Raw genomic sequence first — 14,706 nt, forward strand, 5'->3', positions numbered from 1 at the left:
CATTTGGAATTTTCCACACAGAGTTATATACAGCCAGTTACTAACCAGAAGGAACCAACTTAAATGTCAGGTTTGCTTAAGTGTATAATAAAGGACAGAAAGTTGAACAGGCAGGTTATTGCAAGTGTAGTACAAGAAAAGGAGGGGGGATGAAGTTAGAAGAATGAGAAACAAGAATACACACAATTTGTTCTCTCCCAGCCATACAAATGTAGTACCCATGGACTTGTAGTCTCTATTGGGGCCGGATTTCAACTGTAAGTCATTGATTGCCCAAACAGTAGGGTGTAAATATGCCTAATCTAAACTGGAAGGTCAGACTGATGAAAGAAAAAGGATCTTGGAGATTCTCCAAGAAAACCTACAACAAGACAACCCTCCTCCTTATGCCCAAATAGGTGAAAAAAGAAACTCATCTTCCAGTTTGGATTTCAGGTTATTTAACGTTCCAAAGTCAGGCCCTGAAGGTTTTGCTTTGTGATAATGATAGGACATCGCAACATGAAAGTGCTCAAGGGAAAGCAAGGTCTATCTTTGATCTTGGTTCTTCTGCAATATTAAGGTACCCATGGACTCAAACTTCGTTCTGCTGCTTCAGATCAACATGGCTACACACCTCAATCTTTCTTGGTTGAGGTAAGTATATAAATGGAAAGTGGATCTAAATCTGGTAGGAGAAAATATTTATAGAAACCTCATCTTCTAATATACAATAACTCCTTTTGTTTAGACTGTAACTTTGCATACTGCAAATCAGCTTTAGAATCCTGCCCCCCCCAAAAGCACCACAATGATAAAAAAACAATTAAAAAAAAATTGAGCAGGAGATACAGAGTTTATGGAGTTGGTACAGGGCTCCAAATCACCAGACCCTTGTGAGGAATTCACTCATAGTCTTCAGCCTCTTTCAGGACCCATTTCAAGATTAGGAGGGCCCCTGGGTACCCGTCAACCCACTACGAAGGCTCCCTCCTGCCTTCCTTTCCATCCCCTGCCTGCATGGCCCCCACATGCTCACGCATTATTTACCCAATTGCAAGCCCTCCCTGTGCTCAATGGCCTGCAGCACCCTGGCCAGTGTACATGACCCTCTCAGGACTAATAGATACTGTCATTATGAGATTGGTGGCCTTGGGCTTCACCTGCCCCCTTTTCCTCTCCCTTGTTGGGTAGAATTGGGATTCATATGGGTTTTCTTGTTTCTATTGTGTCTTTTTATGTCTGTGGTTTTAAGGGAATTTTATTGGGATTTTTATACCAACATTTTGTGACCCGCCATGAGCCATTTGGGAGTGGTGGGCAAGAAATCTAAATAATAAGAATAAGAATAAGAATAAGAATAATACATTGCTGAGTGTGTTTCTGCCAGTACCCCTAACTGCCTACATGCCCTTCCTCAATGTGCAGCTGGGAGCAGCTGTGACGGAGTGGCCCCACGGTCATCGTCCACAGTGCAGGAACTCACAACTACCTGCTCACCCACTCACAATCTGCCTAAGTTCATAAGGGGGGCCAAGGTCCCCCTTTTTCAGAGTCCAGCCTTGCCATTTTACCACTCGATCATGTATGTTGTTGGGAAGGTTTTGCTTCAAGAGCTTACTTGTATATGCCTACATGCTTCTTTTCCAGAAGAGATGCATTACTTTAGATCTGCTTTGTTCCTTGGTAATTTAAGACTTCAAATATTTATTTGGAGATTATATGCATGGACCCAACCAATGTCAACAGTCACTTTTTAAGGAAAGGAAAAAGTCATTGCAATCTTCTTGGTGACTTCTTGGCATTTGAACAAATGTTTACATTGGCCTTAAGGCTTTCTCAACTATGGTTTTGTGAAACCTTCAGGTTTCTTGGCAGCCCTGGAGGAGTGTCCTGAATGGGTGGGAGTTAAATAATTTGGTATATATATTTAAAAATGTGTTAAACACTTACTGTGTGATATGACCATACATGGTCATGTTGATTTGCTTCCCTCCCAAAATGGCCAGTGATGGGTCTGGAGGGGGTTGGAAGGGGAGGAGTCCTATTGAGCATGTACTCAACTATGCTTCCCAACCATATTCTGCATGATCGTGCCACTTCTGAAGTTTGAAGCCTGAAGAATGTTCCAGGGGTTTCTCAATGATAACAAAGTTGAGAAAGGCTGTTTTAGGGGGTCTCAGTAAGAGGTCCTTGATCAGAGAGCAAACCGGCAAAGAAACAGAGTACATCTGCATTTCTTATGGGTACCTTATAGGGAAATTATATTTAAAATTTTAGAATCCAGCTGAGTTATCAGAAGATTGGTTGCAACATGGATGATTTCTATGCTTCAGTGAAGACATTATGTACCCAAGAAGAAACTGTAATTACAAGAGGAAAAATTGGCAGGAAAAACAAAATAAAAAAAAACAAAAAGGAAAACAAAGACCTAACTCGACTGGACAAGTTAGGAACCTAAAGGTTGAGCTGCAAAAAAGTTTGTGTTTAAATTGCAAATATTTATTATAATCAGGTGCACATAATAAAAATTAAATCTTCATTAAAGGTAAAGGTAAAGGTATCCCCTGTGCAAGCACCGAGTCATGTTTGACCCTTGGGGTGACGCCCTCTAGTGTTTTCATGGCAGACTCAGTACGGGATGGTTTGCCAGTGCCTTCCCCAGTCATTACCGTTTACCCCCCAGCAAGCTGGGTACTCATTTTACCGACCTTGGAAAGATGGAAGGCTGAGTCAACCTTGAGCCGGCTGCTGGGATCGAACTCCCAGCCTCATGGGCAGACCGCTTCAGACATTTCTGCTGCCTTACCACTCTGCGCCACAATAGGCTCTAAATCTTCATTATAAACTGTATATTATAATCAGTAATAACACATGGCACATAGGAGGAACTAAGACTAGGTGCATTTCGATCTTAAGGGTCTTCCTCAGTGGTCAAATAATTTAAAATGCACATATACAGTTGGGACTCATCTGATGGTAAATGTTACAGTGTACATTTCCGCTCCCTATTGGTTCCATGTTCACTGCCCTGAGTCATCACAATAAGGGGCAGTAAATCGAATGAATGAATGAATGAATGAATGAATGGGGATCCCCCTGCCAGCCAGCTGATCTATGGAAGGGGGTGATGCTTTCACTGGAGGAAGTGTTGGCAAACCTATCTGCCATTGGGAGGTCTGGAGAGGACCTCTGCCCCAAACTACGGGGCTTTCCGCACCGGGATCCATGTAGCAAATTGTTTGCTGAACGAAAAATCGCCATTTAAAACAGTGGAATTTGTTGTTATGTATACCTGCCTTTGTAGTGGAATCCAGTTGCGTTTCTATCGTTTCCCACAGGCTTCTGGTCTCGGCAAAAATCGCTAGCCAGGAAGCACTATTGCCAAGCTCGTCCCGCCCCTGGCCCTCAAGCAGCCAATGGGCGGCCGTTAGCATGCTCCCAAACAGCCCCTTTCCCTTTAAGAAAGGTTTAAAAAAAACACACCCGTTGCAACGAATATGCGTTGATTCGTTGCTACAGAGAGACCCATCCAGCTAGCAGGTGGTGTTTGAGCTGCCGTTTCATCGTTGCCACGCTCCCCCCGAGTGAACCCCCCCCCGTCACGGGCACGATTTTTGGCCGAAAACAGTGTGAAAAATAAAGGGAAAATAAATCAGCAAATGGGCTTCTGTGTTGCTTGTGCTTAGTGACTGTAAACAGAGGGACTGCAGACGGGGAAGCCTTACTGGCTAAACGGAGGCTCGCCGGTGCGTTGATTTCCGCTCGCTCGGAGAAAAAAAAATGGCGATTGCTTCGCCGGAAGATCAGAGGAGAGAGCCAGGGGGAGGGACTTTGCAGAAACCGCAACAATGGTAACGCACAGAACTTTCCCGCTAGTGTTGCAGATTGGTTGCAGTAGTGTAGCGCTTTCCGGAGGGTGAATCCACTTTTTGGGATTTCCCTGAAAGCGCTACAAGGAAGCGCTTTTTGCGGATCGGTTTCAGATGTGTGGCAGATTGTCAACGACGTTGTGCATAACGGCAAATCAGTAGCGATTTCAATTGGCAACCATTGTGCAATTTTGAAGGAGTGCGGAAAGCCCCTACCTCTTCACTTGGCAGTGGTCTTCCAGCCATGGGTCAAGATCTTTATCTTTTGTTTAAGTGTTTCCTAAACACTTCAATATACATTCTTGAACTTATCTTAAAATGGATGATGTTAAGAATGAAGTTGTCTATTGCTTGGGTCCACACAGTACAAGAAACATTACATTGCTATGCAGAGCACAAAGGAGAATGAGATCAATAATGAAGATGAAAAGATCCAATCCAAGTGGGCTTGAGCTGCTCACAGACTAGTAATAAACCGGCCAACAAAATGAAGTAGGGTCACTAAAGAAAGTTACTTTCTGTTGCAGCTTACCTGTGAGCCAGTGGTACAGTGTATCAGACTGGTATCTGGAAGGCTACCGGTTCAAATCCCAACTCGTGCCACAAAAGCTTGCTCGGTGATGTTGAGCCTGTCACACGCTCTCAGTCTAACCTACCTCAAGGAGCTATTGTGAAAATAAAATAGGAGAGAGGGGAATTATGTAAACGACTTCGGGTCCCCACTGGGGAGAAAGGGGAGTACAAATGAAGTAAATCAATAAATTCTGAGTCTCTGTTGCTCCCAAGTGTGATAGGGTCACACCTTCATTTGAAACATTTTGAGGCAAAGAATAGCAACTTTCTAGTCTGTTACTCAGTGTGCTGATGAGTGTACGCATTCTTGCCCTGGATGCTGAATATCCTCTTCCTCTAAGGAGGCAGGCTATACTGGTAGGTCTAGCATCTGGGAGTTCCCGGTTTGACTCCTTGCAATTCCATGGAAACTTGCTGGGTTGCCTTGTGTCAGTCATTCTCAGGGCCTTTTCGCACGGGGATCTTTGTTGCAAATTGTTTGCGGAATGAAAAATCGCCATTTAAAATAGTGGAATTCGTCGTTATGCATACCTGCCTTTGTAGTGGAATCAGTTGCGTTTTTTAGCGTTTCCCACAGGCTTCCGGTCTCGGCAGAAATCGCTAGAAAGGAAGCGCTATTGCCAAGCTCGTCCCGCCCCTGGCCGTCAAGCAGCCAATGGGCAGCCGTTAGCATGCTCCCAAACAGCCCCTTTCCCTTTAAGAAAGGTTTTTTTAAAAAAAAAACCGACCCATAGCAACGAATCTAGGTAGATTCGTTGCTACGGAGAGACCCATCCAGCTGCCTAACGTGAGCTGTCGTTTGATTGTATGATCGTTTGCACGCTGCCTCGAGTGATAAAAAAAAAATCCCCCCCCCCTCTCACGGGCCCGATTTTCGGCTGGATTTATGTGTAAAAAATAAAGGGACTTTATTTCAGCAAATGGGCTTTTATGTGGTTTGTGCTTAGTGACTAAAGGTGAAGGACTGAAGCCAGGGAAGCCTCTAAACAGAAAGAGGCTCGCTGGTGCGTTTATCCCCGCTCGCTCGGAGAAAAAAAAATGGCGATCGCTTCGCCGGAAGTTTGGAGGAGAGAGCCAGGGGGAGGGACTTTGAAGAACCAGCAACAATGGTAACGCACAGGTCTTTAGCGCTACTGTTGCAGATTGGTTGCAGGAGTGTATCGCTATCCGGAGGGTGAATCCACTTTTCTGGATTCCCCCGAAAGCGCTACAATGAAGCGCTTTTTGCGGGTCGGTTTCAGGATTGTTGCAGATTGTCTACGACGTCGTGGGTTATGGCAAATTAGTAGCGTTTCCAATTAGCAACCATTGTGCTATTTTGAAGCCGTGCGAAATGGCCCTCAGTCTAACCTACCTCACAGGGATGTTGTTGTGAGGCTAAAACGGAAGAGGCAAGAATGATGTTGTATATTGCTTGGACCCACACCGATAAGGAAAGCAGGGTTAAAACATCACAATAAAAGAAGGGATTGAGGGCAATGGACCCTTTGTAATATTATCCTCATAATGATCCTGTGAATTGTCTTTCTCAGTCTTGTTCTGGGAACTGATCCAAGGTCACTTCTGAGAGCCAAGTCCAGCACTTGATCCGCACTGGCTGTTCAGCACTGCTAATGGCCCCTGAAATTCGGCCGTTTATTTATGTCCTTTAATTTGTGGACCGAAGGCTCAGGTTGAGTAGCAATCACAGCAAACATATAATCAGACCACATAAAGAACTTTTAAAATAAAATCCTCCAAATGTCCCTCTGAATAGCTTCTCGGACTCACAAATATCTGCTGGTTTTCACCTTGGGTGACAGAAATGATCAGGCAGCCAAAATGAACGACCCCCTGGTTTTGGATCAGAGAATTACTGCTCAAACCTGAATAGAGTCCACTGGCACCTGTCATGTGGGAATCTAGCCATCGGGCTACAAAAGATGACTTGTCTAGCAAGCTGAAAATTTTGAGCACCCCCCGCCCCCATGCTACAGTTCTATACTTCATGTTGGATCTATTATCTGAATCCAAAAGGAGAAAAAAAATTATGAAATCAAAATCTACCTCACAAGGTGCTTGTTGTGGGGAGAGAAATGGAATGTGATTGTGACTGTATGCCACTTTGAGACTCCTTAAAGTAAATAAGAGGTAAGAGCCTCTTGTGGCGCAGGGAGGTAAGGCAGCAGAAATGTTGTCTGAAGCTCTGCCCATGAGTCTGGGAGTTCGATCCCAGCAGCCGGCTCAAGGTTGACTCAGCCTTCCATCCTTCCGAGGTCGGTAAAATGAGTACCCAGCTTGCTGGGGGGTAAACGGTGATGACTGGGGAAGGCACTGGCAAACCACCCCGTATTGAGTCTGCCATGAAAACGCTAGAGGGCGTCACCCCAAGGGTCAGACATGACCCGCTGCTTGCACAGGGGATACCTTTACCTTACCTTTAAAGTAAATAAAAGTGTGGTGTAGAAATCTACTTTTCTTCTTCCACATTTTTGTGGAAAGGGCAAAACTGGGTCTGGATGTTGGTATTATGTCTCCAGGTGCCTCCAGCAGAGACACTTTAAAATCCTGATTAGGATTCAAGACCACTTTTACCCTTCCTGCTGTAGCTTCTGGGTGTTCCCCCTCTGCTCCTCAAAGGTGCTGCATATTTTCATCTCCCCCGCTCCAACACACCCTGCTCCTGTATCATTTAACAGAAGCCTCATTCACAGATATTTAGCCTGTCAAACATTCACCATAGTTCCCAGCCAGGAAAAATAAAATCGTGACATCTTTTTGTGATGAAGGTTGTTGTTAAAGCAATAGTGCCACAAAGAAAAGCTGACAATCTTGTTTGCCATGTGGCTTCCAGTGTAAATTGTTTTCAGCAACGCACACGTATCCGTGTCCTGTTTGACAAAACACTGAAATCAGACTTTGGGGTTGTACTGAACAAAGTCCATTGTTTAAATCCGCCTTTCCAAAGCTTAATCCTTGGGAACCAAGGCTGAGCTTTCAAATCTTCAATATTGCCCAGTAGGTTTGGGGATTACTGTGTGTGTAGGCACTACATTTTTAGAGAACCAATGAGCTTACATCTTAACAGAAAGATGTGTCATATCTCCATATCTCCATATCCGTATTTGTGGACTGTGTGTTATTACAGGGGAAGATGTCCTTTATTCCCTGTCTTTGGCTCAGTGTAGATCACAGTGCTGAGTAGTTGACAAAAATTATTTGTGCAAAATGTCTTCCAGCCAGCCTGCTTTTAAAATTGGATCCTTTGCTGCTCTCTGTGCAGCATTAGCCTGTACACAAAATGTTTCCCATGGAATTCAATCTCAAGTGAATGCAAACAAATCCAAATTGCTGTTTTTTTTCCTATTTATCCCTGGAATTTGTTAACCATGTTCATTATACTGTATGTAAATTTACTCTTGCACTTTGCCTATAGGTATGAACTGATTACTTCCATTCCATTCCCTGACATTGTATCTGAGGAAGTGTGTGTGCATGCCTTGAATAAAACTGTATTGGTCTTAAAGGTGCCACTGGACTCTAAATTTGTTCATTAGCCCAAATTCAGCTGATGAAGGGAGGTATGGTGACCTCTGGAGGCTAATGGAAATTAGCAAAGTGTGTGCAACATCGAAAATTCATCTCCTGCAAACAATGACTTTAAAATGATTTCTGCTACTCTTCCATCCAGAAACGTAATTTAAAGGCTTTCAGGAAAAACTACTGCTGTGGAGTTTAATTGTTTTATTACCTCTTGCTTTCATGACCTATAGCTTGACGCAACCTGAAATCTAGTTATTCTTTGCTTGCAAGCAATTCTACCATCCTACATGGGCATAAGGAGTTGTTGTTTTTTTAACACATGACTTAAAAGGTTGCTTAAAATCTGCTTTTACCCCTGTTTTTAAGTCTCATATCATCTGACTGCTCTGACCCAGATAGTCCAGGCTAGGCTGATCTCATCAGCTCTTGGATTTGAAATAGGGAGTATTTCTGCATGCACACCTTACTTTTGATTATAACTGAATTAGAGTCGGCATTCCTTTAATTCAAATTGTGTGCCTGCACTCTGTACCTTATTTTAAAATTTGATTTTCTCTTGGGAATCACAGAGTATGTGTTCTGCAAAATAATGGGGGGGGGGGGAGGTGGGTTAGTATCACAGCATTGATTTTGTATGTGCATGCCCCATGGTTGATTTTTCTTTATGACAGTTTCATGCTGGGAACATTTTGGGAATTGCTAGGAGAGATTCTTCATTTACTTTACTGAATATTTAGTGCTCCTCCCACCCTTCAGTACTGTTAAGCATTTAAAACTTCCTTTTTCTTTTCTTTTTTTAAACAAGCACCTAAGGTTTTTTTCCCTTTACACCTTAGGGCAGGCCTTCTCAGCCAGGGTCTTGTGAAATCTTGGGGTTTCTTGACAACCCTAGAAGAGTTTTCTGAATAGGTGGGAATTAATTAATTGTGTGTGTGTGTTATTTATTTATATAAATATTATTTATTTATTTATTTTTATACCACACTTCTCCTGGCAACTGCCGGCCCAAGGTGGCTCACAATAAAACAATAAAAACAAGAATAAATATCAACAATAAAACATCTCCAGCCCTAGTTAAAACAATCCAATATTAAAACAACAGCAACAGCAATATGGCGGAAACAGCACAAAAGAACCCCATAGCTTCACCGCTCCAACCATCATTGCCTACCACAGTTCTCATGTGGTGAGATCTTCCATAGCAACCAGTCACAGGTTGGGACCCCAGATTGAAACTCCTGGCTCCCTTTCCCTGGCCTCAACCAAACGCCTGGTGGAAGAGCTCTGTCTTGTAGGCCCTGCAGAACTTTGACAGCTCTGGCAGGGCCCTTTGCTCCCCCAGGTTGGGGCCAAGGCCGAAAATGTTAAACATTTATTGGGTGATATGACCATATATGGTCATGCTGATCTGTCCCCTCCCAGAATGGCCAATGAGGGGCCTGGAGGGGCATGTAAACAGCTATGGTTCCCAACCGTATTGTGCATGATAGCACCACTTCTGGCATTTCTCTGTGTCTCAATAATGCTGCCTTAAGCCTTGAATCTGCCAGCAGAAACTACTGTCCCTAACAGAGCCCTCATGAGGGACAGAATTCCAGCAGCCCTGATTATCCTTGGAAGTTCACACAGTTAGCCATCATATGACATTTGTTCTGGGTCTGGGTAGGCTAGAGGAAATCTTGAGGCTGTGGTGACTCTCAGGGGCCCTGGCCCTCTGTCCTTTTCACATGCTAGTAAGAAAAATCCCTCTGAAATTTTGGGAAATTATCTTAGATAACAAAGAATCTACTTTAAAAAAAAGTCCACAAATTGTGACAGTAGTGTCAGGCTTTTCTCTGTGACTCTTCTTTTCTGACCCTAGCCTTTTATACACTGGTGTTTTCCTTTGGTTTTTCAGTGTATTCCCTTCAGGATCTTTCCATTCCACATTTTACCCCATTTTTTCCCCTCCAGATATGTATTGGGCTTGATTTTCCTCCTTTCCCTTTGCTTTCTGACAATATTTTGTGAGAGTAATTTTGTTCTGGTTTTTCATCTTGCTTCGCTCACAAGACAAAGGTAATTAAAAAGCAAAAAGATTTCCTCAGATTTTCCTCTTTTTCAGCCCTTTGGAGACCCCCTCCTGCACTGCCCATATTGTATGGCATGGTTGGCCTCTACTTATTTGTCAGTTTCATGCAGGGCATGTTTTTTTGAAATTGTAAGGAGAGATTCTTCATTTACTGGGGAGGGGGGAATTCTAAAACCTGTTTGGTGTTATGGAGTTACTCACAGAGTCCCTGATAGAGACAGGGGTGGTGGTGGTAAGATGTCATGCCTTCTTTCCCCCACATCCTCTCTCCTCCTTTTAGGTAGCTTTATGGCAGAGGAAAATTAGAGAGATACAGCCACCCTGTCCATCATAAACCAGGCGTACCTGCAAGCTGGCCTGGGAACTCCCAGAGATAACTTTGTTTGTCTTTTTAAAATGTATAATCCTTTGCCCTTTATGAAACAGAATGAGGCACATAGTAAACAGAAAACAAGGCAGTGAAAAGAGTGTAAAACACGACACATATAATCACCTAATGAGGAAGTTAACACAGTTTCTGCAGGCTGTTGGGCAGGAAAACAGGATTCCTCACTGAAGAAGAAGAAGAGTTGGTTTTTATACCCACCTTTCACAGCCTGAAGGAGTCTCAAAGCAGTTTACAACTGCCTTCCCTTCCTCTCTCTACAACAGACACCCTGTGAGGTGGGTGAGGCTGAGAGAGCCCTGACAGGACTGCTTCATCAGAATAGCATTATCAGGGTGGTGATGAGCCCAAGGTCACCCAGCTGGGTGCATCTGGAGGAGCAGGGAATCAAACCCAGTTCTCCAGATTAGAGTCCATTGCCATATTAGAAGCTGTCGTTCCTAACCACTACACCCCACAGAATTCCTGATGTGATCAAGTAGGACTATGCACATGCAATTGTTCTTTTGTAAGGATTCCTGTCTAGTAGAGCAGCAAGGCCTACCACACTCACATTTTTAGTGGCCCATATATCGTGCCTTTACAACCCCAGAAATGTAGGCGAAACTGTTCCTGGCATGAGAATAAACAGTAGAAAAGTTTAACTTCCTCCAGAAGATTAAGCAGGAGATAAAGATCCAGACAGAAAAAAACGAAGGCAGCTTATACAAAGATGTTTGCTTAAATCCAGGAATCCTGCCCTTTGGTTTACAAGCATTTAGTGGTATTACTGACAGTGTAATTGCTACCAATCACAGTCAATAATGACGCAGTTTCTCATGTTTGGATCATTGTAAATCTGCATATGATTTCACATCAGTAATAAGGCAGTAGGAGTAGCGGTAGTATAAAATATTTTATGTCCTAATATAATATTTGTGTGTGTGTGGGGGGGGAGGGAATTCAATAATGTAAATTTTAGTTTCTAATGCTGTTATGGGGGTATATAAGAATTAAAACTAGAAAGAAAGAAAGAAAGAAAGAAAGAAAGAAAGAAAGAAAGAAAGAAAGAAAAAGAGAGAGGGAGTGAGGGAAGAGAGAGAGAGAGAGAGAGAGAGAGAGAGAGAGAGAGAGAGAGAGAGAGAGAGAGAGAGAGAGAGAGAAATTCATATCGATCAGTTTTGGGTTAAAAAACATGAGCAGGGCTGGTAAAATAAAAAGGGTGGGTGGAGGCAACCCTAACCCCTCCAACAGGAACTGCTCCTTTGGAATTATGTAACCTGCTATTTAATCCTGCTGTAATTAAAGCTTGTGGTCACAATCCCATACACAGTTATGCACGCTTTAATTTCCATGGAACGAATGCTGAGTTTAAGTACATATCACTCGCTATCAGGTTACGGCGTGTTGAGGGTGAGGAGGATCTTGTTTATTTCTAGGTAAATGGAAGATGTCCTCAAGGTTATCTCTCCCCCCCCCCCCCCAGTCCCAGCCCCCAAGCAGTTGCTGTGACCTTCAACCAAGTGGGATCCTGGCCCAAATGTACCAGCTGCAAAGACCATTTGACAGATTTGTCAGGTTTCATGGAGACAACTCATAGAAGCCAATTCCAGCCACCTGGAGAGGACAATTTTCAAAGGCTGCCTGGTTGCTATCAAGAGATAAGCAGCAAGCCAAAAATAAACAAGGAGCCCTAACCAATTTCAGTCAGGAAATTGACTTGGGTTAATTTCAGCGTTTTCTTTATTCTGTTTTGAGACCCCCTGCAGCAATACACACAAGCTTCTATTTCCTCACCGGTGGTGTACACATTTGCACAGATGGCAGTCACAATTATACTGTGGTTAGGATTATCAGCTAGGGTTGCCAACTGCCTGGAGAAAAAAAGATGTCCAGTCTCTTCAACAGAAAAAGAGAAGAACAGACAAGATTTTTACATATTAAAGGGGCTTTTATCTCCAGGCATGTTTGTTTTATGTTATAGATTTCATTTGTGTGTGTGTTAAATGGTCATTCCTGTGTCTTCATGCTGAGAAATGAGTCACCTTACTGAATTTTTGCAGGCTACAAAACTGTTCTAAGTCTTGCCTGGAAGTGAGCTGGCAAACTTAGCTGTGGTTAGAGTTCTTAACACCAATTATTATTATCATTATTAATATTAGGATTTATTACCCACTGCTATCTCACAGCATCTCCTGATGGGTTACAATAAAATGATAAAACCCCCAGGCAACTCTGCTCTAATCATCCAGCTATGGCTTCCAAACATCTGGAAATTGTATCGGGGGGGGGGGAGTCTAGGCATCTTTCCATGAGGAGAAAGAGCTGGGTGTCTTCTGTGTATTGATGACAACCCCGCCCACAGCTCTTGACCAGCTGGGCCAGAGGGCACATAAAGATGTTGAAGAGCATAGGGAAGAGAATGGGTCCTTGAGGAACTCCACAAGGGAGTTGAAAGGGGCGTGAAAGCTCTCCCCCCATTGTGACCTTCTGTGTTCGGTTCCGAAGAAAGTAGAGTAGCCACTGAAAGGTTGTCCTGGTGAGTTGGTGGGCCAAGAGATCATGGTCGACCACATCAAATGCAGCCAACAGATAGAAACACAACAGACCAACTCATTACTATGTCTTGAACAGAGATTTGATGCCCAGAAGTCAGCAGGTGATGTTTTCATAGCATAAAGCTCAGCTTTCCTGCCTGTTAATTGCTGGAAATCCAATGGCTGCAAGGGGTCATATGAAAATTAGCAATCCTATCATAAGCTAGTTTCAGAGGTCTAATAATACAACAGCAGAACACCACTGGTGGTCATATATGGCTGTGAACTCAAATTGGTTCAAGAATCATTAACGACCTCCCTCCTATGCTGGATAATGGTACTCTTCTTTCAGAGGTGTTGGAAGGCAAACCTTTTCTGGCCCACAGGCAGCCTCCTAATCCTTAAACAACATCTCACCCACAATGATGCCCTTCCTAATATGGACACAGACTCAGGGACCACAGCTTGCAACAAACCAAGGTGCCAACTCTGTCCTCATATTTCCATCTGACAACATAATCACGGGACCTAACAACTCCAGACGCACTATCTCATGTTCGTTCCCTTGTTCATCTTCATGAAATGTCTATGCTATCAAATGTCAGCAGTGTCCTTCCACTCTCTACATCAGACAAACGGCTCAGTTCAGTGTAAAAGAATAAATTGACATAGCTCCAAGATAAAAAAAATCCACATCCATAGGGGGACATTTTAACCTTCCAGATCATCCCATGACTGACCTGTCAGTGTTCAAAAGCAGAAAATTCAAGGGGGGAGTACAATGTGAGATAACTGAATCTTGAGTTCATTCACAAGTTCAGAACAATGGACGTCCCAAGGGCTGAATAGGGACACAGGAATCTTATCTCAATTCTTGTTGTTAGGTGCGAAGTCGTGTCCGACCCATCGCGACCCCATGGACAATGATCCTCCAGGCCTTCCTGTCCTCTACCATTCCCCAAAGTCCATTTAAGCTCGCACCAACTGTTTCAGTGACTCCATCCAGCCACCTCATTCTCTGTCGTCCCCTTCTTCTTTTGCCCTCGATCGCTCCCAGCATTAGGCTCTTCTCCAGGGAGTCCTTCCTTCTCATGAGGTGGCCAAAGTATTTGAGTTTCATCTTCAGGATCTGGCCTTCTAAGGAGCAGTCAGGGCTGATCTCCTCTAGGACTGACCAGTTTGTTCTCCTTGTAGTCCAAGGGAATTGCAGGAGTCTTCTCCAGCACCAGAGTTCAAAAGCCTCAATTCTTTGACGCTCGGCCTTCCTTATGGTCCAACTTTCACAGCCATACATTGCAACTACCAATGCTGATTTTCTGCTAAGCATATCCCTTCTGCTTTAATCAAGCTACTTACTATGGGCACTGTACCTCTGCATCCAGAGTTCCTTTTTTGTGACCTCCCTTCCCTCACTGGGGTAAAAGGACACCATTCCAACTCATATCTGATGATGGGAACTTTGACACTTTAAAGTTTATATCCTCAAAATCTTAGTCTCTAAGGTGCTACTGGACCCAAATCTAGCTATCCTAAGCTGTGGTGGATTGGAAGACAATATATGGACTTCAGGAAGTGGTAAACTGCTTTTCCTCTTTAATCAGTTACCGAAAGATCACTTTGTATCAGCGACAAAATAAGAGTCCAGCAATCACTTTGTGTCAGCGAGATGCACTTCCTTATTAGAGCACCCCGGCTGATAGAATGTTGCTGTTGTTTTTCCTTGTTAAAACTGCCACCATTTGCCAGAGAAGCTCAAGGCTTTTGATGCCTGAAAGACAGAAACCAAAT

The 14,706-nt window shown here is 43.6% G+C and overlaps 1 long non-coding RNA gene across 1 annotated transcript in view; it reads left to right on the forward strand.

Annotated features, from left to right (window-relative positions):
- Positions 1 to 569: 569 nt before the first annotated feature.
- Positions 570 to 14,706, forward strand: part of LOC143845072 (uncharacterized) — a 36,255-nt gene continuing 22,118 nt past the window's right edge. The window contains exon 1 of the long non-coding RNA XR_013234273.1: positions 570 to 636. This is a non-coding gene — a long non-coding RNA (uncharacterized LOC143845072). The remainder of the gene's footprint in view (positions 637 to 14,706) is intronic.

Source organism: Paroedura picta, chromosome 9 (assembly GCF_049243985.1).
Source record: "Paroedura picta isolate Pp20150507F chromosome 9, Ppicta_v3.0, whole genome shotgun sequence".
Classification (NCBI taxonomy): Eukaryota; Metazoa; Chordata; class Lepidosauria; order Squamata; family Gekkonidae; genus Paroedura; species Paroedura picta.